This window comes from Aquila chrysaetos, chromosome 1, assembly GCF_900496995.4.
Source record: "Aquila chrysaetos chrysaetos chromosome 1, bAquChr1.4, whole genome shotgun sequence".
NCBI lineage: Eukaryota > Metazoa > Chordata > Aves > Accipitriformes > Accipitridae > Aquila > Aquila chrysaetos.
In genome coordinates, this window is record NC_044004.1 from 83,281,649 (window position 1) to 83,303,066 (window position 21,418).

The window sequence follows — 21,418 nt, forward strand, 5'->3', positions numbered from 1 at the left end:
TTGTCTAAGATTTCTGAAACACTATGACCGGCTTCAGATTTTTTTTCATGTGTGGGAAATGAGTTTATGGGATAGAGACTCAGGATTATATAAAATGTATCATACGTATAACTGACTGATTAGTGGAAGTGTTTTGTCTAATATTTATGTTATAGCGGAATGTAGCAATAGTATGGTAGAAAGTCGTGTTTTGGACTTCAAGGTTGCCTAGTAAAAGCAAAGATTTTAAGATCTTTGCTCCAGAAATGAAGTGAGGTGGAATGGATGAAGATTCAGTTCAGATTTACTTGAAACACATAGTAGAAGCCTTTAAAACATTCTTGGCAACAGTCTGAACAGTAACAACTTATTTTGACCAACAGTGCAATTATTCCTGCAGTTTCAGCTGTCAAAATTGTGGATTTAATTACAGGAATTGGAATGACAGTGCTCATTGCAAGGAGTAAACAAGTCTGAGTTCTAATGAAGACTTCTTTTTAAACCCATCACACAGAGCACACAGAAATTCTGTGGCAGGTTATCTGCATTCCGTTCCAGAAAGCTTTACAAAGTCTCTGACTGCCAAGTTTGGGTTTGAAGGAGCAAAGTCATGACCAATTATTAGAATGTTTTTAATTGCTGTGGAGAAAAAACAACAGCAAACCCAAACCACACACCCCACCGGCCCCCAAGTTTCTCAGGGCTTTGAAAGTAGCTGGGCTGAAGTGCATGAAGCTGCAGTGATTTGTATGTAGGACAGACGCAGCACAAACAGAAGCGGAGATGTCCTTAGACTGTTCTGCCTGTGCGTCAGCTTAAACCTCACAGCTCTAACAGTACCTCAGACTTTCAAATTTGTCAGTATTCTTTTCTTTGCTTAAATCTATTCCCAGGCTACCACAACACAGGATTGTTGTGTTGGTTTTTTGCATGTTAGAGATATGGAAGGTTTCTGAATTGGTATCGCCTGTTTGGTGATGATGTTTTTTCAGCCTTTGAGCGCTGTGTCCCTTTCTCTTCCCTTGGGTAAGAGATACTTTGATGGAACTGGCTAGAAATGCTTGCTTGTTTTAATCAAGTGTCATCATGATCGGGAAACAAAATCGGTATGCAGGTTTTGTTGCGTTTTTTCCAGTTAGGATACAGATTAAGATACTGATTGGTAGTGGTTAAAGTGCTATGCAAGTACACATGTGAGCAACGGACATAGTATTGCCTCATTTTATTTTCAGTCCTTGTAGTTTTTTACTGCATAGTGGATTTTAAGTTCTCTTAGTATAAATGCTTCTTAGAACAGCAACCAGTTTTGTAGCTAGAACTTAATTTTCTATAGTTTTCTGCCAGTTACTTCTTTCTACTGTTTTCTGTTCATTTAAGGAGACTTCATAATAATGGAATTGTATATGAAATGTGATTAGTATTGAGATTATTATGTTCTTTTTCCAGTAATTAAAGACTCCACGAATCTATTTGTGAAATAAAAACGACACGGGAGAAACAACAAACTGTTAAGCACGGATCAGGGAAGCATGTATGTAGTATTAATTAAGTTATATTTTAGGAAAAAACAGTGTGCTGTTGCTATTGCCAAGAGGTTTCAGCATATAGCTAGGTGTAGGAACTCCAAGATTGTTTTCCCAGCTCCCGTTTAGACTCGCTGTGTGACTGAGTTAAATCACTCTTTGCCTTAGTCTTTTCACCTTTAAAATGTTGATATCTCCCTGTGTCTTCAATATTGACTGACTAATCCCCCCAGCCTGCTGATGTGCTGTTTTGTAGGTCTGAAGTGCTCTATTAAATAATTGAGAATGAAGGCAGCCTTGGTTTTAGATTTTTCACTGCGATGTTTCGATGCCCTCATGAAAGGGGTCACTGGCCCAGATTCATGGCCAATAGAAATTACTTATTTGTTTTAAAAGATATTGAAAGCCATCAGCGCAACAGCAATCGCGTTGAAGTTAGTTCACTGAGAAACATGGCCGCTGAAAACTGTCACCCTTTGTGAGGAAAGGAAACTTATTACAAATTTAATCTTGTAATAAAAATTGATGGCGAAAACTGTGCTGCAGTCCCCGTAGCTGGTGGCACTGGCGAAGCTATGTGCAGAATCTGCCACGCGAGGTCATTGTGTCCTCAGTTCTCGCTTGCTGAGCTGCCTGCGAGAAGGGCATTAGTGCTTTAACAGTGAATGGCTTTGGAAAAGGTAAAGGAGGAAGAGGTCACTTCCTCGCTTTGCCAGAGCAAAACCATTAAACTGATTAATAAATACTCCACTGAATGAGATAAATCTTGATCTCTGGAGGGAGGGGAATAAAGCAAGCCCCTGTTGGATTAAGACTAGAAAAGGCTGAGCTAATGGGAGGGGGTTTGCCACCAGAAGGTCTTCCGTGCAGCCACCAGCTGTTTCTGTTCTGTGACTGAATATTAGCGCATGAATAACACTAATCCTGATGTGTCTGAGCGATACAATCTTCTAGCGCTGAGCTATCGGGCCCGAATGCAGACAGTGAGCAGTACTAATGCTGGTCGTGTGCTGGGAAAATAAACCAGCTGTGAATTCTACTAACTGAAGCCACGGACAGTACTTGATGTGCCAAATATAAGCCTGAACTGGGCTGAATTCCTCTGAAATTCTGATTGAAATCCAGTAGTGCCAAGGAGCGTGGCTTTCATACTGGGAATAAGCGGTGAAGTGATTGATTTTACCTTACGTTGATATTCAGCGTGGGTGTAAAATCAATAGAATGTGCAGAGCCTGAGAGTCAAGGCTGTTGCGTGTAGGTGACTTCTGTTGTTCTTAGGTCTAGGTTTCAATCCACAGGTATAAATAATATGATAGCAGTGTAAATAAGAATATAGTGCATGCTAAATTAGAATGTAGGCTATTGCCCATTTCTTGCATTTCTGCTGATTGCTCTTCCCAATGTCTTAGGCAGGGCATACATCGCATATGTATCTCCAGAATGTTAAGGTAGTCCAGCTTGCACGATGTATGTTTGCTAGCTAATAGTACTGACAGACTCGGAAAAAGGCAGTTGGTTCCTGAGAGTTATTTACAAAGATGTTGCCGCTGCAGTTCAAGAGTTCGTTCCTGTGTTTTCTCCAGACTTTTCTGTCCTGCATTTTGTGCTTTTCTCTCCAATTTCCTTCTAAGTTGTTGTGACTTGTCTTTTAATAACTACTAAAAACATGATCTCATACAAGTTGTAACAGACTTGTTAAAGCCAAAATTTTACTAGTATGCAGCCTACTTGAGGATGTGGCTTCTGCTTCTGTTCCAGTTTGGTATCTTAGGTTTTCTAGCCCTCTCTTCTGAGCAATTCTCCTGTGTTAGCCCACCTGATTGCTGGGGCTCTTCCTAACAGTTTCTGGCTTCAGCACTGTCTATGCATGTATGCTGACAGTGTGCTCTTTTTTTCATAATTATGTTCAGATTTGCCTCTGCTGGTTTCTTAAAACGATAGCTATAGCTCTTTGCTGTTTCCACTGCACCTTTGGCTTTGTCCTGTCTGTGGGGCTAGCTCACGGCCTTTACCCTCATCCTCTCAGCTGGGTACAGTGGCTTCGGGTCATTGACTGTTTTGTCGCAGCAGACTGCTGGTCTGGATCGGCTGCCTGTGTCCTGGCTGTGCTGTGCCTCGGAAGGAGAAGACCCGCTGTCATAGAAAGCAGGACTTGACTTTTTAGGTATCCCTTCCTGATATGCAACGCTGCTTGTTTCATGAGGGTTTATTGCAGCGGTCCAGCATAGTTGGGTAGGTGTTTCATGTGTGCTTGTCCCCGTCAACAGTTTCTTTGCTGTCTCTGTTTTATTATTGTCTAGGGCATAGGCACCATGTCAATGGACTAAAAACCTTGTTCAAGCGGGGTCTCTGTTGCAGTGTGCTGTGGCCACAGCCCGACGATAAGCTTGTTAGGCTGCTGTAGCTTTTAAGGCCTGCTTTAACTGCAGTTCTTGCTGGAGTGTGCTTTAAACATTCTGGTTTCTGAATGGTATATTTGCTGTGTGTTCTGACAAAGGAATATAGCTCCATTTTGTGTAATTGAGCAGTTTTAGGTATTGGAGAGTTAACTGAGATTCCTTGAGGCTGGGAGCCCTCCTTTTCTCAGGCAGTCTCTATTTTCAGCGTGCTTCATGCTATTGTGCGTACACTTACAATTGGATTTTTGTAGCTAATGAGTGCCCCTACTATTCGTAGACGTTCAGCTGTGAAGTACATCATGATCTCACAGTTTCACTTCTTACCTGCTGAGATTTATTCTCTGTCCCCTTTGAACGTAATCACGGCTTATGCACAAGACTAGCCTTTTCCTCAGAGGACAGCATGATGGTTGTGGTCTAGTGGATGATTGTTCTGCTGCTTGTGGCTTCCCATCCTGTTCAGAATTTTAGTATGGGCAGGACTGATCGTTGGTGATGCTAAGATGCTATGGCCTAGTACGCTCTAGAAATTACTTCTAATTGTATCTGCCAAGTCTTATGGCTATATTGCACGCTTCAACTTGTGTGATAGAGCTAGAATCTTGATCACGTTTGTAGTTACTTAGCTCGTGTAAGTAACGGCGTTTCATGATATCTGTTAATGACTTAGTCTATGCATGCAGTGGGGCTGATAGAATTTGTCCGTGCCAGAGATGAGTCACTAACTCTTTCTGTCTGAAAATTTCCTTTTCTCCCAAGATTGTTCACCCATGATACACTCAAAGTGATAATGCATCTTAGTTTTATGTTTTATTGATGGTCTGCGTTTGCCCATTGCTCTCAGATGAGGACATCTCCAGCATCTGGTTGCACTTTTGGCTTTAAGTACTACTGTTAGCATTGCTTCTGGGATTGCCTTTACAATCCAGCTGGAATCATATTGGCACTAGCTCAGAAAGCATTGCTGAAAGTGTAGCAATTCTCTGTCTTCTTGCTGTGGAGCATGGACTGAAGGTCTCTGGATCTGTTGAAGTCCCTCTGCAGAACCCTCCTTTTAGTCAGTTTTTGTTTGGAATCTTCTTTGTCTCCGCATTTGTTGAGCTGTCTTTGAGGTTTTTTTCTGTCTGCTTGTTCTTCTACTCCGCTTGTCTCTAGCACCAGAATATAACCTGATTCTCCTTCCGCGTGTGTCACGCTGCTACCCATGGACTGAACCCTTTGCATTTCTTTTACTTGGAACACCTTATACATTGGATGATGATACTTGCACTCTGTCTGTCATTTTGCCTCCTGAGCTTCTGCAGTCTGAGCCTGTATACTTAGGCTAAACTACTGGCTGTTAGTGTACTGATCCTTATCTTGGATAGCTGTAGTTGCTTTAGGTCTTGGAAGACATTTCTGTAGGGTATTAGATCTGTCCTACAACGTTTCCTGCTGGCTGGAATAGTATGTCCATTGAATGATCTTGTTTTTCACTAGGAAATACTTAAGGTCTTGAAATTGGATGTAGATACTACAATTCTCGGCCTCTTAATGTAAGTAGTGATTTCCACTTCCGCTTCTTGATTTCATGGTGTTACGTTTTGGGATTTTCTGTTTGTTGGTACGTTTTACTAAAAGTCTTTACAGTCTGTCTTTAAGGGAGCACTATGTTCATTGAAAAAGGCAAGTAATTTGATTTTTTTCAAGCATTACTCCATGCAAAGTGTCTTTTTCTTCCCCCCCCTTTTATTTGAGGTAGAAGGCAGCTTTATTTCTTTGATTTTATCTCCCGTGACCAACTCGGTGTATGGTTTTTTAGGCAAGAAAGCCTAGCAGCTAATGTTACTACCAAGATTTTTCCTAACATCCTGCCTTTCTGCTGTGTTTGTTGAAGTCAGTTGTTGTGAATCCCGTTAACTTGATGAGCTGCCAGTGTATTTTGTCTATTATACACTGAATAACGTGCTAGGACTCTGTATAAAATGCAGTCGGCTTTCCTTATTTACCGGAAGACCTCAGCTGCAGCGTGGTTTCCTAGGTTTGTGCACACAAAAGAAAATACTGTGCTTTAGATTTTGGGCATCTGCCCTGCAGGTTTCTTCATGAACACCATCAGTTTGGGAGCTGGGGTAACCCCCAATGTAACTTTCACCTTTGTTTTTCAGTGCTGTCTCTGACCTATGTTAACAGTTGCAAGATCACAGTACTGGTTAAACAATAGCTATTATGACTGTATGTAGCTTGGTTTTAGGTTTTTTTTTTATTGTTTTTTTAAGGGGACTGCGTGCTGTTTGTAAAACTAGCTTTAATTTGAAATAATAACAAAAGTGTTAGTATTTGAAAGTCCTTGGTTCTAGTTGTGACTGTTGCTGACAGTATGTGGTCTTGGACAGGTTGCTTTTCTGAGCATGACTCGTTGGTAGCACCTGTACTGCTGATAGCAAGGAGCGCCTTAAGATTTGTTCTGTATTTTTAACCTTTTAACTGCTATATGAATGGTTGGGGAAGATGGAAAGAGCTAGAGGGAAGATCTTAGTCACTGTTTTTTAAAGAGAGGGAGTTGAGACAGAGGTTAAGGGAAAGAAATTTTGTTACGAATCTGGACATAATTAATGCATAGATGTACCTGAAATGAAAAGGAAGGTGTAAACAGACAACGAATGAGTAGAGTGCATCTTTTTACCTGAATAAGATGTAACACTAGCAGGAGCCAGGATGTGGTCTCTGTAAGTGTTGCTTGATGCTGCAAAAACTGTGCATTTGTGAGATGTAAAAGGTGGAAATACTTTCATGGGAGTTGTCAAATGATATGGAAAAAGGGGATTGCACTTAAAAGTTCTACTAATGTGATTTCTGCAATCTTTTGTCTGTGGCAATGGAGGCAGACTACAAATTCAAGATCCCTGGAAGATGAGAAACTGCTTCAAAAGGCAGTGTAGTCAGCCCTGGTAGCAGGGGTTTCAGATGACAATGGTGAGGTGCTGTCAGTCTTTACTCAGGTAAACTAGTGACCAGGAGCTGTTTGCTGCTGATATGTGGTTGATGATAATACCTGCACACTCACAAAAAAGGGGAAAGATGAAGAATGTATGCGTTGAAGAATAACTTCTAGTTAAAGAGTTTTGGTGCAGCAGAAGCAGGGTGGGTAATATAAAGGCTGGTAACCATTTAACAGGAAGAATGGAGTGAGAGAAAGCTGAGTGCAAGTGAGAGGCAAATAAAGCCTTTTGTCTGCAGTATTGGCTATCACTAAGGATAAATCAGAAAATGAGTCCAGCTAAGGCTGAAGTTAAATGAGCTAACATTAGAAACATCCTAGGTTTAGAATATTTTGCGACTGATCCGATTTTGTCCTGACACACTGTAAATCGAGACTATCTCCATGGTATTCAGCAAATCCCATGTACTCTCTAAGGTACAGCCTTAATTGTGCTAGGCTGTAGCCTACAATTGTGCAGGTATTTCGTGTATTGATTTCTGTTTAAAAATCTGTAGACCTAGAGAGACAAGTTGTTTACTGGTATCACAGAGACTGACAAATGGTCCAGGGACAATCCTGCTAAAAGTGCTCCAGTTCGATCTACAAGCTGGAGAGGCAGACAGATGTTGGAAAGGGACATACTCAGATGGTAGAGCTGATTCTCTTCTTACTGATATGACTTTAACAGTTTTATTTGTCTGGCAGGATATGAGAGAGAATGAGATGCTCTGGACTAAATCTTTGGCTCATGTTCATTATTGGAAGCTTCATTTCAAAATAGTTTCACAGAAATCAAACCAAGAAACAGAGATCATAAATAGAGATGGAGAGGCTTTCTGTCCTTACAGGAAATAGCTATGCTGTAATCCAGGGTGAGATTGAGGTATTTGTAGGCTAGCTTTGAAGTAGGCTATTGCTGCATGGAATCCATTAAGATCTCTGTAGCATGCAAAATCCACCGAGAGTCTTAGGAAATAAGACTCAAGTGACTTGCACACACCGGTTGGGGCTGGCGGAGCTATGCTGTCAGCAGTAAAACAAACACTCTTTCTGCTTCCGCAGCAGTGTACGATGTGGACATTGTTTTCGCCCAAGAGCAGCATTTCATCAGCTTGCTTCTGCTTCACACCAGTGATACGAGAGGAGAATCGTGTCCACAGGATGGTAGTATTTTTGTCCTTTGGTGGCCAAAATGAAGGTTCTTAGCTTTTTTGAGAGGCCGATGATGGCTGGCAGATTTGGAACTTGTGGACTAGCAGTTCTTAGCGCTGGTTTAGACCACCTTTACAGGTGTGATACACTTTTATGAACCAATGTAAGCTTCCTGAGAGAAGGCTTGCTTTCTCTGTTACCTTTTGCAAATCCTTTGGCCCTTGGCCTGAGGAGTCTGCAGCCTTACAGCTTGGAGTTAGTGTTGTAGACAGTTACAACTAGTTTGGTGTTTTCTGGGAGAGGAGCTATTTGTGTCAGAAGTGATGGAATTAGTAGATATTTTTACTGTGTGTGTGTGTGTAAAATTATATGACCCTTAAACCAGAAATAGGGAAAGTAATTACTTTAGGAATGTCTTATTTTAATGCCCCGAAGGTGTTCTAAGGAACACTGAAATGGTACAGTCCGAGTAAGCCAACTGTATCATCTACATGCTACCTACATAGATGACCAATGAAACATGCATTATACTAGTTAGGAGATGTTTCATATATTTGTAAAAGGAGTATGATATTTTAATACAGTAACAAAGCTGAGCTCAAAAAATGATGTTGAAACCTACATCACGTTTTTTTGAAACCTAAATTAAGGAGTTACTAAGACTGCCATCTGCTAATGTGACAGTACATGACAAATAGAAGTAGTATTATGCCCCTTTTTAGAAAGGACTAAGTTGAGACAGAGTGTGGAGTGGTTTGTCCATTTCCTGTGTGACCTTGGACTTCAGAGATGGGAACAAAATCTGTTTCGGACTTGAACTATTGCTTTGGACTATACTGCGTTCCTTATTGAAACAACTGAGCGAGGGGTGGGAATGGGCAGTGACCCGAATAAAGCACAACATGTCACGTAACGCGGTGAGTGAATGAGTCGAGCAGAGACTAGACCAAGTAGGTTTATAGATGTTAGAAGGAAATTGTTTGATGGAATTTTATTTCCACGTTTGGAAGTACAATGCTGAAAGGTCTGTTCAGCAGTGAAGGTTTTTTGTTGTTCCTAAAGAATTGAAGGCTAAAAATTAACCTCTTCTGTGGAAGACAACTGTACAAATAAGTGGAAAGTGCCACTTAAAGACGTACTTGAAGAGCTTTTACAATATATCAAGTTTACAACCTGTACTTCATAAAAAGAAACAGGGACAGAGTGCAATTTAAGGTAATCCCGGTACTGCTACAGCTAGAATGATCTATGCTGCTAACCTTTCTTACCTTGAGCAATTGCCAAAGCTTCGGCATTCAGAGAGCAGGTGGGTGCTGAGTTCCTGCCTCGCCAGTGACACAGCAAAACCTCTGTTCTGGCTCCTGCGTGCTAGACAATTGTGGGAGCAACAATGGGAGAAAGAAAATTAAATGGGAGGGTAAGTCCCTTGAGGTATTTTAATATCCTTGCTTTTCTCTCTGTGTCTCTCTCTCTCTGCCTGTGTAGAAGGTTTGTGTGCCCTGGGCCACTTACCAAGGCGAGTGTTTTGTGTTTTGCTCCTTGTAGATAATGGCCGACGGGGCTAATGAGCCTTGCTATAGGCCTACAGTGACGATGAAGTTTGTCATGCTCTGCCATATCAGTTCCATATCTAGACACTGGAGATGGTAGGACAATGCTGCCACTAGAGGGTAAGGCGAGTAGGAAGAAGCAGTTTTAAAGGGGCTAGATGCTCCAGCGGTGGTAGCAGGGTCAGGCATTATACACCCTGATAGAGTTAGTGAATAAGAGCTGCTTTAAAGCAGATCTACTGGTATTTTTTCTCTGCCAAATAAACATAGGTTAAAGAATTAAGACGGTCATTACATATTTGGCAGGCTATTTTGCCTTGTGTCTTCTGCTGCCAGAGTTATTTTGGTTAAAAAGATCTTTCTGTCGCTGCAGGTTTTGCCTGAGAAGACTGGAGTAAGTTCTTGTAGCAAGAATGCATTGTCACCAGGAAAGGCTGTATTCACCCTACCAGCCCTTTGCTGGCATAAAGCAAGGTGTAGCTGTATTGACAGTTAGCTCACAGCATGGACATGGCCTCAGTGTAAAGGTCTGGGCAAAGCTATTTATTTGAACTAGGTCTTAGTTAAGCACATGTTGTAAGAGAATGAGGGTTTGTTTTTTCCTGGCATGTGGAATATTGTTAAAGAGGAGCCCATCAAGTTAGTGTGCAGTGGTGGGATTTTTTTTTTTTTTTTTTTTAATAGCATCTCCCAGTTAAGGGAACATGCGCAGAAAGAACTTGGAAAAGAGTAATTTTTGGTCCCAAACCTGACAGTGTTTTTGAGCTTCTCTTAACTCTATTTCATGTCTTTAATTTGCTGGGGTGAGAGGGAAAGTGATCTCTAATCCAGCTAAAAACATCTGACTCCAAACTTCGGTTTGTTTGCTTGAGATTGAGATATGCAGATGAGCTCTCTGTAAATGTTTAATGAAAGGGGTTAGAGTGGTGGCTTGCTCTGACACTTGTACAAATTGAAGTACTTGTATTGTGCTTTGGATAGGACTTGCGCGTTTTTTCTCTCCTCCCCCCCACCCCTTCTCGGTATTTTAATTCTGATGGGTTTGACAATAAGTGTATTCAGTTTTTAAAAGTCACTCATGGGAGATGGAGAAATGAGATGTTTAACATAGAGCACAGCTTCTTGAAGAAAGCATGTGTCTAAACTTCTGTTTTGTGAGAAAGTTGATTTCCCCCACCCTCAGGCAGATTCTGCTGCAGCAGAAGTGACATCACGAGGGGCACAACTGGGCTGACTCTTACTGCTTTTGAAAAAAATTACTTTAGGAATGTAAAAACAGTATTGTTGAGATACTGAGATGAAAAATATATCGCAAATATAAACAATGGGGAGAAAAATTGCCTTTGTTTCTGAAATATGCATTGCTATAGTATTTAGAGATCTATTTCACCCTAGAGCTCTTTGGTTTTCTTCTGTCACTAAGGAATTCGGTATGTTTAGATGTTACCTAAGAAAAGGAAAAGGGCGTTATGACTTCCTTGTAATTAATGGATTTGATTATAATTCATGTAGAGCAGGGAGTCTTTCTAGAGCCTAGTGAAAATCTCCACCCCAGCCCCATTTATGATTTCTTCTCTTGTCCTAACTACTGTTACAAATTGCTTACCACAGCAGTGTGGTCATTGCCCCTGGTGTAACGTTCCACAATTCCCATCTCCAGTGATTTGCAGCAATATTCTAATTAAATTTTTTATCGGTGTTCATCTATTTGTTTGTTTAAAGCTGAACACTGTCTGAATTAGATAAATGTCTTCTGAGTGGCTGAAAGAACAAGTTCAGAGGCAGTAGAGAGTCATTAAAAGGCTCTTTAAGAACTTAAAAGTAGCTTTGCTGAACTGTGTATTTCTTTTGATAGAACAGGCTCCATCGAAACAGTCACTAGTAGGATTTCAGCCTGATCAGAGATCGGCTCGAGTGAACTATTTTCTCATACGCTTGCAGCCCAGAATTTACTTTTTGTGCAGAGTTGTACCTGTTAAGAAGTTCAAATTTTCCTTGTCGTCTTCATTACGAAGGCATCCGGCAGCCTTTGTAATCTTCTTCCGCAACTCCATCCTCCTGAATCGTTCAGCATTTTCTTCGTTTTACGTGACTTGTTGGCTTTGCTTGACATCTTAATGGAATTTGGCCTTCTGGGATCGAAGGGGTTATATTTGGTGGTCTCAAGTGGGGAACTCTGCCAAGAGACTTACTGAGCCCTTCCTCGCAAAAGATTTTTCTTCCTTTTACTTGGCACAGGTAAAATGGTGTAATCATGACTTGGGTAACTCCCCATCAACTCTACTAGATGTTTGGGTACCAGCTAGACAGTAGCAAAAAGGGCTTCCTTCTTCCACTAGATTCTCATCAAGTTTACCATGTCATTTGAGGTTTGTTGGGCAGCTCATGTTTTTATATGACTTATTGTTGAGTTTATTTTCCATAATGATTTGGGAAAGCTGATTATTTTTTCCTCCCAGTCCAGGAACAATTACTCATCCTTTCCCATCACTGAGGCAGCTGGTTGGAAATGGGCAAAGATTTCACAACTTTTCAAAGCCAACCGTATTCTTTCCCTGCTGAGAGCCCTCTAGCACTCTTCTTATCTGTCCTAGAAGAAAAATGCAGCCTGCGTTAACATGCTTCATTTCATTTCTGTCTCTGACTCCACCTAACCTAGCATAGTCCGGGATCATTCTTTACTCGTACTCGAGGATTGTGTGTGATTGCGCTTAATCCTGTGCCACTTGGTCATCAGGGGATGTCACCTAACTCGCTTGACGCCTCTCTGTGTAAACTGTCGGTCCGTTTTCTCAGCGTTGCTTGGATTTGCAAAGGAGCATAGCTTCTGTGTGAGCACATAAGGTGAAGTCGTCAGGGCTTTCAGAAATGCATCCTGCCCAGCGGTGCCTGTTAAGCCCCTGACAGATATTGCCACCTTCTGCATGGGCTTTAGAAGGAGATTCTAGGTATTGTAGCGTTTATGAAAAAATGTGCCTGCAGCATCTAGCCAGTTTGTAGTCAGTCAGGGATTCCAAACATGGATTATTGCTCTGTAACCACACAACATAGTTACTACTCAGTAATCCTAACAGCTAATTATGGTTTCAGTTTTTGCTGTCTCATGGTTGCCTTTCCTGTAATCTCTTAGTACATGGGGTCTGGGTTTTGGTTTTCTTATGTAGGAAGATTCTCTGAATATTTTCTGTATAAAAATCTGGCCAGCTCGTGTCCGTCCCAGATGACTGAGAACCAGTGGGTGTCATTGTCCACGTCTGCTCTCTGTGCCACCTCTTTCCTCCTGAGGCAGCGAGCTACCCTGACTTTTCTACAATGCTATCGATACATGCACAGTTAGCTTGAGAGTCAGGTATACCCCTGCGCTCTACCAGCACTCTGGTGAGAAAAAAAGCTGTTACGTTGAGACAGTTTCACCTTATAGATTCCGAACGGAGGTACTTATGGTACCCAGCATGGTAGCAAAAGCATGGCTGTATACCCAGGCCATTGCAACAAGAGATGATGGAAGTAAAGAGTCTTTCTGGGGTTGTTTAGAGCTTTGGGGTTTACCAAACTGAGTTTGAGGTATCCCAAGGTGAAAAGGAAAAATGGAAAGGAAGCTAAGCTGTTTACCCCAGGCCCCCTGAGTTGAAAGCCTCAACAGTGCTTAGTGTATTGCATGAACATCAACTGCACCAACTGTGGAGGGTGTCAGTTCTGCCCTGGGCCCTTTGCAACTGCCCTGCCCTCCTTTTTGGGCTACGAATGTCTTCATTCACTTGCTATGTGAATAGATTATCGAGCTCTGGATCTGCGTTGCTCCAAGCTAAGGAGGCCGGATCTGCATGTTCCTGTTTGGTCAGTCCTAACCTAAGACATAAATCTTGTGTTTTTTTGAATGCCAGACTGTTTGCTGCTAGTTTCCATGGTAGTGCTGCCATACACTTTCCATTCTTATTCTCTGGTGACCTACAGTGATGTGTGCTATCTTTTTGGTTTGAAGAGGGCACTCTGCAATAATGGTTGAATGCTCACGTCCCCCTTTTTTTCCCTGCTCTGTATGCTGTAAGGCTTCACGCATAGAACAGTAAACAGGAGAGAAGGTAAGGTACCTGGAGCTTGCCAGGCAGCCTGCCCAGGTGTTGTGCATAGCAGGCAGGAGTAGGGAAGCTCAGCTTTAGGAGAGGGACCTTGACTAAGGCAGTGAGATTGGGAAGCCCAGCACTAACTCCTAAGCTAGCAGATTGCTCTTAGTTTTGATGGGTGGTCAGTCCTTAAGCAAGCGTTTGAGAGATTCAGCAAACTGGGCTTTACAGCCAAATCTTGTTTGGTGAGGATGCTCTTGCTCTCTGTAGCCTTGGAGAGCTGGACTGTGTGAGGAAGGGTTGTCAGAGCGTGCTCTAGGTGGAAGGAGGCTTACTCCTGAAAATCATTCCCATACTGACGTGCTGATCCTTCTGGGAATTGTCCTTGGTGTTCAGCTTCTGGATTTCCTAGATTTGGCCACAAGTTAAACAGTTTTGGGTGTGTGCACGTGTTGCAGTGGGTTTGTGTTGTTCCAGTAGGCTACTGCGGCGTTAGGACTTGTCTTTTGCTTTTACTTCCTTCTTTCTCCAGTGAGTGTGCTTTAGGAATAGACTGGCTAATCCGGTGCTTTGATGATGGCCAGAATAGCCTTGGTCTCCCTGGTCATTCTTGAAGTTATAGCAGCACAAACCACCTGATTTCATCCATCTCCTTGAGAGTCCTTCCCTTTCCTACTTGTTAAGAAAGGGAGTGTGTGTGTGGCGTTTGCTGTATAAGCAAGGATAGGTAGGAGCAGAAGCACAGTGCTTGTGATACAATGATGATCTAACCGCCTTCTTCAAGTCCCACAGTTGCTTGTCTTGGCCACAGAGAGGAAAGAAATCTTCTTGTTGCTCTGTGATAATAAGCTGGTCTGGTGTCCTGATGGGAATGCGCCTTCAGCAGAGCCCCAGGGCCTGTGCAGCTAATTGAGAAGAGTTTTAAGCTGAAGCCTGGCTCAGCCAGGCTGCTGACTCTTTCACCTGGCAACTAACAGTCCTTTTTTTTCTGCAGTTTGGCCATGGGCCCTTTCAGAGGCCTCTGGGCACAAGATAAATAATCTCTTTTATTTGTCATAGGCACCTGTACAGCTCCTGGTACGGCTGGCAGTATCTGAGACTCTTGCAATCCTCCAGCGTATGCTGTTGTAAAGCTGAAAGGTGACTTATTCCAGAAGTGCAAAGAAAGAGCAGGAATGCATCAAAGGTAACGGAGGGAGTCCACAGCGACAGCTGTGGTCATTTCTTTCTGACCAATCCACAACAAATGGATGCTTCAGCTGTACGCATGACAATATTTTGGTTGGGTACTTCCAGCTTGTGGTTGTATGACAGGAAGAGAGGAAAAACATAAACTGGTTCTCTAGTGTCAAGGTAAACAGACATCCTCCAATGCATTTGGGATTTGACTGCGGGCTGAGCAAGCGTGCCCTGGGTTGTAGGCTGGTGGGAAAATATCTTGTGGGAAGAACCTCTGCGGTCCTGTGAACCCGAAGGAAAGTGGGGTTAGACTTTCAGATTGTTCCATGCCTGAGTAATGCCACAGAAGAAAAGGAAAACTGGTCCCTGCAGAGTGTAACATGTAGTGTTAACAACGGGACACTGTGTCCGTGCTACTGGTACAAAAGGTTTTAGCTCAGACACCTGTCAGCATTTAATTACAGTTGACTTTTAAAACAGTCTTTCTTGTAGGTAAAAGAACATTTTATTATTAAATCTGCACTTACCTTCACAGACTCAGGAATTTTGAGTGTTTGAATTGGTTGCAGAGGCAATTAAGCACCTAAATCCCTTTTGAGATGAGATCATGCCAGTTTTTTCCGTAACAAGGGTGTACAGTGTTTATTCCTGCTTTTTATACACCTGCCATTTGGGGTTTTTTCTTTTTCTTTTTTTTTTATTTTTGAGTTGTTTTTTTTGGCTCAACTAACTAAAGCTAACCTCTCTTCTTTTATTGCTATAGCCCTGTGACTGTTGCCTTATAATTATAAGGCACCTGGGAGGAATTTCGCCTGACAGTGATCCTCCTTCAACTTGCTGTTACATCACCCATGAAAAGATCAGAGAGATAACCCATTGTCCGAGGTAAATTATAGAAAGTAGAGCAGCATAAGCAAGCTGGAATTACTATTTTGCAAAAACATTGTGTGGGTTCACCACGGAGAGGACTGGATGACCTCAAATGAAACTTGCCTCTCAGAGAAAGGAGATGTCCCACTGATGGAGTCCAAGCTTTGGAACAAAAAAGTCCCAGAAACAGACTGGTTCTACTTAAGTGTAGGTGGTCTCCTGAGACCATGTAGTGAGGTAGAAACAGTGATAGCTCCGAAAGCCATGTTGCTGTTTAAAACTTCCCTTCCTGCTATGGTTTCAGGTAACAGCTAAGATGTGCTGTAATGCTAGGTGTGATCCAAACAGCTGATGAATGACTGGAGCTTGGATACAGACTCCTTAGATTTTTCACCCCAGCTGCCAAGCAATTGAATGGATGCCCAAAAAACACTGATCTCAAAGGATAGTATTGTCCCACACTAAAAAAGGAACAGTTTATACCACAGACATGAGGAGTGTCATCTGAAAATTAGTGTGTTTGTCTCTGTCTTGAGATGAGAGCGGTTAAGATCTTCTGTGGTCTGAAGCACTCTGGGACCAGCAGATTGGAAAATTCTGTATTTGAGATGCCGTTTAGCTCTTGACCAATGCGGAAGTTCCCTTGGTCACCGACAGGTTTCAGACCAGTGGTCTTCAGTGATGAAGGGAGCGGCTGACACCTCAGAACTGTTGGAAGCTGTCTGGTTTGTTGTTTTCTTAACTTGGTTTCTAGTTGTTATGAATGTACATTTTAACATGGGCTTAGGTTCTTTGTCAGCCAGCGCTGGATTCTGTAAAACTTGCCGCTGTGGAATCACGCAATATGAGGAGATGCCTGATGTTGCATGATTTGTTTTTTAATATAAACAACTATTAACACATAGCTTCACTTAAATGATAGTCTTTTTCCCCACAACTTTTTGTTTACGTTATTTAATAATGGGTCATATTTATACACAGCCCCACTACCAATTGCAGGTGGCTCACAAGCATTTGACTACATTGCCTGATTATTCTTGGTATTTTTCTCAAAGAACACGAAACACCACTGTCACAGACCCATATGCGGTTCTCTCTTCAAAACTCGTGGTTGGAGACTGGTGAGGAAGTGTGCCAGCTCTTAGATATAGGAACTTTTTGTTAGACTGACCTGTATTAAGTAATGGTTTGAAGGCCTCGGCCACAGGAGAATGTGCAAGGGGTATCTGTGGAAAGCAAAGTCAATGCTGTCTGAAAACAAGAGACTCCTAAAATTTCAGAAATGACCATCATTTGTGGTTATCTGTGTTGTTGGTGTTTATCACCTTTGGAAATGAAGTCCTACGTTCTCGGGGAAATAACCTGCGCGATTGAAACTGAGGGAGTTGAAGTACCTTGCTGGTTTTGGGAAAGCCTCACAAGGTGCGTACCCCTTTGGAGAGGTACTCAGAATTAATTCATAGCTCTTGAAAGCATTGACTGACGAAGGGGCCGCTGGATGGTGCTGTTGTCTTGTGGTTTGCCAGCAAGAACACTGGTTACTTACAAGGCATGACTTGTACTGTTTAAGAATTCCACTAGAAAACTAGTTTTTTTAAAAGGTAAGGGTCTGGGATTCAAGACTGACGAGCATGGTGGTGATATGTAATAATGTTATGTCATTTTAAGAGAAATGTATGCCTCCTGGTCAAGAAGGGAAAGGTGAAGTAGTGTGGCTAGTTGCGAGCATTTGGGAGACAGTATTCATAATGGCTATGGAATCACCGTTCTAACAAGCAAACGTTCTAACAGCAAACAAGTAAACACCACCACCAATCTGGATAAAAAACCCAAGTCTGAAAGGTAGTAGGTAAGGATTTGGTCTAAACCAATGTCTTTGAGCTTTCACTATGTTGTAAATTTTTATTTCAAATAAGCTTGTCACCTGAAAATCAAAAGAGCAGTTAAGAGTTAAAAAGGAAGGCGAAATCAGAAGTTGTTTTAGGAAGACAGTTTATCCCAGAGAACACGAGTGAGCATGTGTATCCGTGCACCGTAGGAGGGAGTCTACACACAGACTTTTCCAGAGGTAAGCAGTAATAAGGCAAGCAGTAATAAGGCCAGAAGAAAAGCTACATGTATGTACAGCTTAAGTCGTTACTGTGGTCAAAACAAGCATTTCAGAGAAACGCGGTACCGTGCTCTGTGAAGACTTGCATGGTCCGACTTCATTCCCATTGTTGGCCTGGAGGAGCAGAATTGCAAAGTTGGAGCCTCAGATCTGCTGAGGCAAACACTGTTAGGATCAGGGATTGCATGCAGTGAGGGTTCAAAGTAAGAAGACCATGCGATTATATTTGGCTCTAGGTGATGGTTTGAAGCTGTGTCCTGAAGGAAAGTGCTTTTTAGCAGAAAGTTTTCGAAATTTAGTTTGCTCTAGTGTTGTGACAAAGATGTTGGTGAAGAGGGGTTTTTTAATATGATTAGCACTTTTGAGTACCATTGCTTTCAGGTGCACAATCTGAGATGGCTTAAAGGGTCTGTCTTTTTTTCTTTCTTGAAGTAAAGAAGGGGAAGACACTTCTTCAAAACCTATTGATGTTAAAAAAAAAAAAACAAAACAGCAAATTAAGTGTATCGTTTGACTAGACCTTTGGGCTTCCTTGAACAGGCCATTTTATGTCATTTTATCTGCCCTTTACCATGTGTTTAAATAGGGCCATTGCTAGTTGCCTGCCTGGTTACGAGTTAAAAGGAAAACTGAAATAGTGTTTATGACATACTGTATATGTTTAAGGCATGGAGTTCTTTCAGAGGAAAAGATTAGAATTGGGCTGCTTCCAAAATCCAGTTTTAATAAACTGTGTGTGACTTCAGAAAGGAATGATTTCTTCCTTCATTTTGTTGCTGTTCTCATAAAAAGAGTATGTATCTGTGTATATATGCCTACGTACATGCATGCGCCTGTTTCATCACCACTTTGTGCAAAGTTTTAGGGTACTGACTGTTGTGACCTCTGGATTGTAAAATTAAGTAGCAGAATGCATTGGTTTAAGGACTGGCTTGCCGCCTCTCTTTTTGTTGTTGTTGTTGTCGTCCACCAGTTTGGGCTAACTATTTGCAAATTACTTGAATACAAAGAGTGTTTGTGAAAGCTGAGAAGACAGAGGGTTAAGCGTTTACTGCAGGAATTTGGGGCTAGCTCATTGCCTGAGATGGAGTGCTTAAGATGCAGTTATGCTTCCAGCGCTTTGTTTTCTCCGCAGAAGTTGTCGAGGATGTCACATGTGGCTGTTTTGCCCCCTGGCATTCAGGGAAGAGCTAACTCTGCCTTTTCAGCTCACAGTCCTGGCATTCCTCATTAAAAATTCCTGACTGACTACTTGAAGCTTTCCTTGTTCATGTCTGTGCAAAGATTTAGGAAAGTTATTAGGAGCTAGCAATAGCCAGAGGGCTGATGATACAGCTGAAAGTAAACGATTAGATGGTGGAAGGTGTCACTCTTTTTATGCTTTTTAGAGTGTGCTGCCAGCTATTTTGCCTGCTTGGTGGTGTTCGGACAAAACTTGGCTCATTTCTCTGCAAGAGAGCAGTGCGTAGTGGTATAAGCAGTATTGTTCTGTTAGTTGTCGACTAGTTTTGTTTCCTCTGTTCTCAGATGAGAAACTTTGGCTACATGTGTTCTTGTCACTACGCCTTCTGTGACATTGCAAATAAAGCCAGCATGTCTCACTACAACAGAGAGTGCCTTAAAGTTGCTGTGGGAACAAGTTTGAAATATGGTGTGTTCAGAGTGGCACTGGGATAATAAAAATACCACTCAGCCAAGCAGAAATGCTGATTTCACATTACGGCGAGATCAACTATATAGCAATGAGCTCACTGTAGTTTCTAGTGACGGAATTTCAAGTTGTCTCACGTTTAGTTCACGAAAGATAACACTGAGAAAGTAAACCTGCTTTCCTTGCCCTGCTCCTTTCCTTTCCCAGCCAGAGTGCATCGTGATATGCTGGTCGTGGGCCACGCATTTCTGTCTCCCTGTCCCGGCAGGGAGGGCATCTGTGCCGTACAATACGGCTTCCCAAAGCCACTTGGATTGCTGGCTAGAGGGAGCTGTGTGGGTGACGAGATGCTGCTGGTAGAGGGGTAAGGAATTGAAAGAGGATGTGGGTCACATTTTTTTAAAATTCTTGATCACATATGGGTTATGGCACGATGCCACTGGAAAAGTAGACAGCAGTTCAGGTTTAGTCATGCCCTGTGCTTATTATAGTTCTGTTGTGGGATTCCAACGGCTTGCCAACTGCGAGTGCCTATCATTAGATAGTCATCCCAGCAGCAGAGCAATCTGCCTCGTGGCTGGGAAGATCCACTGACAGCTGCCCGGAGACACTGGGTGGGAAGAGCTGATGCACAGACAAGTAACATGCTAAACCCGAGTACGGAAAGGGGTGTGATGCCTGCCATGCAGGACAGGGATTGTTGCCAGGCAGGTGTCTGCAGACCTGGTGGCTACCCAGAATAGGCATTCCTCTACTTCTGCCAGTGCTGGCCTTGCTCTCCCAAGTTAGTAAACACTTAGGAAAGTGTGAATAGAAATAACATAGCTGGGAATCTAACTCTGCTATGCCTAGGCGCATATGAGGGTCATTGGGAAGGTTACCGCAGGCATTTCTGCAGTGTAAGCTGCATGCAGGAGAAACCTTCTGCCCAAGTTCCTGCTTGCTTGCTGAGCTTTGACTGCAAGAACAGCGAAGAGAAAGCATGAGAGAGCTCTCCAGGGAATGAGCAGCAGGATGGGCTTAGGAAGGACAAAGTACTATGCTGAAGCTTGCTTTTCAGCAGGCGGTATCTTCTAATATGAAATTACAGCCCAAAATGTAGACAGAGTATAAAAATATAGTGGTGAAAGTGACTTTCAATTCTAAAGGCTAATTTTGCTTTCTCTTTTTAACTTGGCCCAGAGTTAACTTCAAATTTACTTACGGGATGAAGACATCATAACTGCCTGTTTTTGAGAATCAGACTGGCATATAAATACAAGCTTAAATCTATTTATGTAAGCACGATGCAGACTATTCTCACCAAACTCTTAGAATTTCCCAGTAATTGTGTTGTTTAATTTACGGCCAACTGCATTTAAAAATTACTTCTTTCTAACGTGGTGTTTAGTGACTCTATTTTAGTAGATAAACTCCCCAACTTAGCAATATGAAGTTTGTCTTCCTTGCATGATATTCGAAAACCCCATTAAACCATAAAGAAACCTATAACTTAATGTGATAATTTTGATTTATTAACTTGAGGTAGGTATAAACTCTCCTGTCTGAATGTTGATAATGTTTATCATTAAAGGGAGATGCTGGCACATATGTATAGGAGGCCTAGGATCTGTAATAAATACAAAGCCTGTAAATATTTGAGGCCTGTGACATCCAGCTCAACCTTTAGCACATCCTTTAGTACTGTTAAATTGAAAATGACTTAAAGCAGATCTAGGCAAACAGCTTAAAGCAAATCTGGGAAACTCCGTGACGTACGGAAAATGGAAATGAAGTTTTAAGACGACGCAAACCGTCTTGGCGTTCCCTATAACGTTCGATTTGTTAGCCCGCACTTCACAGGGAAGCGCTTGGACTGACCGAGACCAGAACAACCTTAGCTCTGCCCAGCCCTCGGCTCTTAGCCCAGCCGAGCAATCCCCGTGCCCCCGACGGCCTCCCCCTTGCTTGGGCAGGGGGTGGCTCGTCAAAGCGGGCCT

General features: G+C 42.3%; 1 protein-coding gene across 1 annotated transcript in view; it reads left to right on the forward strand.

Annotated features, from left to right (window-relative positions):
- The first annotated feature begins 817 nt into the window (after positions 1–817).
- Positions 818–21,418, forward strand: part of SLC4A4 (solute carrier family 4 member 4) — a 237,912-nt gene continuing 217,311 nt past the window's right edge. The window contains exon 1 of the mRNA XM_030015345.2: positions 818–836. The gene's annotated coding sequence lies outside the window, so the exon portion shown is untranslated. The remainder of the gene's footprint in view (positions 837–21,418) is intronic.